Raw genomic sequence first — 4196 nt, forward strand, 5'->3', positions numbered from 1 at the left:
TAATACACAATCAGATTTCTATGGTTACTATTTATCAGAAATAATTCAAGTTTCATTATGCATGGACAGCACAAGGTCAGTCTAGCCATGTATCTACTTATTTCTTACATTAGACAACTGATTCTTACAGGCTATAGTGAACTGTGAAGAATTATTGGCATGTTATCCAATTTACTTGACTTACGGTTTTAACTTTAATACCTAAAACCATTATACTAAGATTGTTTACTTATATATAAACTATAATTTCTTGGTCTTTATTTTTATTTTTTTTTTTGAGACAGAGCCTCAAGCTGTCCCCCTGGGTAGAGTGCCATGGCTTTACTGCTCACAGCAACCTCCAACTCCTGGGCTCAAGCGAGTATCCTGCCTCAGCCTCCCAAGTAGCTGGGACCACAGGCGCCCGCCACAACGCCCAGCTATTTTTTGGTTGCAGCCATCATTGTTGTTTGGCGGGCCTGGGCTGGATTCGAACCCACCACCTTAGGTGTATGTGGCTGGCGCCTTAGCCGCTTGAGCCACAGGCGCCGAGCCAATTTCTTGGTCTTTATTAAATTTCATTAAATATCTCACAAGGAAGCCCAAAGGTTGTTAACTGCTGATACATAACAACAGGCTCACATTAAATCAAGTCAAATGTTTATTGAGTATTATTTAGTATGTGAAAGGCTCTGTGGTCCCTTTTGAGATACCTCAAACTAGCTGCAAGCTACAATTCAAATTATTAAATTATTAAGTAGGGGGCAGTAAACTGCCAAGACATGGAAGCAACCCAAGTGCCCATCAACCCATGAATGGATTAACAAACTATGGTAGAGATTTTACATCTTTTGCATTTACCTGGATGGAGTTGAAGTGCATTCTTCTCAGTAAAATATCACAAGAATGGAAACGCTAGTATCCAATGTACTCCATACTGATATGAAACCTATAGAAAAGCAATGATATGCCCATACAAGAGAAAAACACAAGTATATTCAAGTGGAGGCAGGGAGAGAAGGGAAAAAGGAAAGGGGAGGATTGGTAAACTCTCACCTAATGTCCACAATACAAGGGTATTCAGCTGTGGGTAAAGGGCTCAATTATAACTTGAACTTTACTTTAGAAATGAAAACAGTGTATCTTAACCATTTGTACCCTCATATTAATCTGAATTTTTTTAAAAAATGTGTTGGGATCCTTTCATAGTTCAAAAGCATGATGATTGGGTTTTCATGAGCATGAATGAGATGTGCCTCCCACAAATTTTGTTACAGCATCAGCACATTACCCACCTGACATGAAAAAAGAAAAAGTGTGTTGGAGTAGAATGGACATGGATCTCAAGAAAGGTGACATTCTGGGAGGTGGAGGCAGTGGATTGCCTAACCAAAGCGAGTACCCATCTCTACTAAAAATAGAAAAATTAGCTACATCAGATCCCAGTAATATATTTTTGGTGTTGCTTCAATTGCCAGGGGACATCCTCCTCACAAAATATTTTCCCAGGCCAGTACCTTCAAGCGTTTTCCCCGGGGTCTCTTCTAGTATTTTTATAGTTTCATGTCTTAAGTTTAAATCTTCTATCCAGGCTCGGTGCCTGTGGCTCAAGCCACTTAAGGCGTCAGCCACATACACCTGAGCTGACGAGTTCAAATCCAGCCCAGGCCTGCCAAACAACAATGATGGCTACAAACAAAAATTAGCTGAGCATTGTGGCGGGCGCCTGTAGTCCCAGCTACTTGGGAGGTGGAGGCAGGAGAATCGCTTGAGCCCAGTTGGAGGTTGGATAGAAAAACAAAAACTTCTATCCAGAAAAGGGCACTACAAGTAAAGCAAACAGCCTTCAGAATGGGAGAAGATTTTCACAGTTTATGATTCTGACAAAGGTCAGATAACTAGAATCTACAGAGAAGTCAAATTAATAAATAAGAAAAGAACAGGCAGTGCCTGTGGCTCTGTCAGTAGGGCACCAGCCACATACACGGAGGCTGGCAGGTTCAAACCTGCCTCAGGCCAGCTAAGGCAATGATGACAATTGCAACAACAACAACAAAAATAGTCAGGGGTTGTGGTGGGCGCCAGTAGTCCCAGCTACTGGGAGGCTGAGGCAAAAGAATCACTTAAACCCAGGAGTTCGAGGTTGCTGTGAGGCATAGCACTCTACCCAGGGCAACAGCTTGAGACTCTGTCTCAAAAATAAATAAATAAATAAATAAATAAGAAAAGAACAACCTATTTCTCTGTGGATAAGAGACTTGAACAGAAACTTCTCTGAAGATGACAGGCCAACAAACATGAAAAAATGCTCATCATCTTTCATCATCAGAAAAATGCAAATCAAAACCACTCCGAGATATCACCTAACTCCAGGTAAGATTAGCCCACATCACAAAATCACAAAACTGCAGATGTTGGCATGGATGTAGAGAGAAGGGAACACTTCTACACTGATGGTGTAAACTAATACAGCCTTTTTGGAAAGTAGTATGGAATTCTAAAGGAGCTAAATGTTTACCTTCCATTTGATCACACATTCCCGTCTACCCAGAAGAACAAAAATCATTTAACCATAGAGACATTTGCACCAGAATGTTTACTGCAGCCCATTTTATAATTGCTCAGTCGTGGAAACAACCCAAATGCCCACCAACCCATGAATGGATTAACAAACTGCAGTATGTGTATACCATGGAATACTATTCAGCCATAAAAAGATGGAGACTTTACATCTTTTATTTTTACTTGGATGGAATTGGAACAGTCTTCTTATCAAAGTATCTCAAGAATGGGAAAAAAATATCCAATGTACTCAATACTATTATGAAACCAATATATAAACACACACTCATAGGAAAGATAAAACACAAATATAGTGCAGCAGGGGGAAGGGGAGAGGAGGGCAACTGGTGGGAGGACGGAGGGTATTTGGCTGAATCTCGCCTAATGTGCACAATGCAAGGGTACATTTCACAACTAGGAGCATATTATAAACGTCTTACCACAAAAAATAAGTGAGGTGATGGTTATGTTAATCAGTTTGATTTAAGCATTCCACATTGTATATCAAATCATCACATTGTAACCCATAAATGTATATAGTTATGATTTAATAAAAATTAAGTTAAAAAATATAAAAACTAGCCAGGTGTTTTACCAGGTGCCTGTAGTCTCAGCTACATGGGAGGCTGAGACAAGAGTGACACTTGAGCCCAAGAGTTTGAGGATGCTGAGAGCTATGAGGCCAGGGCACTCAACCCCAGGAAGACTTGAGTGAGACTCTGTCACAAAGAAAAAAAAAAGAAAGAAAAGAAAAGAAAGAAAAGAAAAGCAGAAAGCAAGTTTTGCAGACATTGTAAAACCAGCAGTTACAGATCTGACACCACAAAGACACGATTTGGTAACCAGTACTCAAATATCAACTATTGATGCCTTTTTTCTTTTAAACAGGAATCCTAGTTTTATTGTCTCTTTACATTTTTTGTCAAGTACAAGGTCAGACTGCTAAGATATGAATATTCCAATAATGACCAAAGTAATAACTTCTGCTGGCATTTCTTTTCTGAGTCTCCATTCCTCCACTGTTCACCCAAATAATAACAATAAACTCAGCTGAAATTGTATTACTTTTATAGAGGGACATTCTCATCATCGTTTGTGCAGATCAAAAAAGATTCAGAGATTTAATTTCTGGCTCTTTTCTGAATCAAACAATTCTCTGGTCTGTTCCCTACCAAATGCTCTTGAGGAAGAACAGGGCAACCAACCTACAGCAATGACTTCAGGGTAAAGGCCATGGCCGTCCAGAGACACCATGAGCTTAACTCCCTAATTCCTCTCCTGTCACCACCACTGCCACAGACCAGTGCCTTTTTTTTTTTTCATTTACTGGTTTATTGTGGTTTATTTCATTATAGTAATCTCTTAAAAGCAGATTGGAATTATTGAGACAGCAATTAATACATTCCCTTGTCTATTTTGTTTGATTTTTCTTTTTTTCTTTCTTTCTTTTTTTTTTTTTTTTTGAAGCAGAGTCTCACTATATCACCATTGGTAGAGTACCGTGGCATCACAGCTCACAGCAACGTCCAACTCTTGGGCTTAGTGATTCTCTTGCCTCAGCCTTCCAAGCAGCTGGGACTACAGGTGCCCCACCACAAGGCCTGGCTATTTTTTTGTTGTAATTGTCTTGTTGTTTGGCAGGCCAGGGCTGGGTT

General features: G+C 39.8%; 1 non-coding gene across 1 annotated transcript; it reads left to right on the top strand.

The window, feature by feature from the left end:
* The first annotated feature begins 1176 nt into the window (after positions 1–1176).
* Positions 1177–1280, top strand: LOC111728607. The gene has a single exon (XR_002775845.1). It is a non-coding gene; the product is annotated as a small nucleolar RNA U13 (small nucleolar RNA).
* Positions 1281–4196: the final 2916 nt, after the last annotated feature.

This window comes from Otolemur garnettii, unplaced genomic scaffold (genome assembly GCF_000181295.1).
Source record: "Otolemur garnettii isolate 467f Iridium unplaced genomic scaffold, OtoGar3 scaffold00172, whole genome shotgun sequence".
Classification (NCBI taxonomy): Eukaryota; Metazoa; Chordata; class Mammalia; order Primates; family Galagidae; genus Otolemur; species Otolemur garnettii.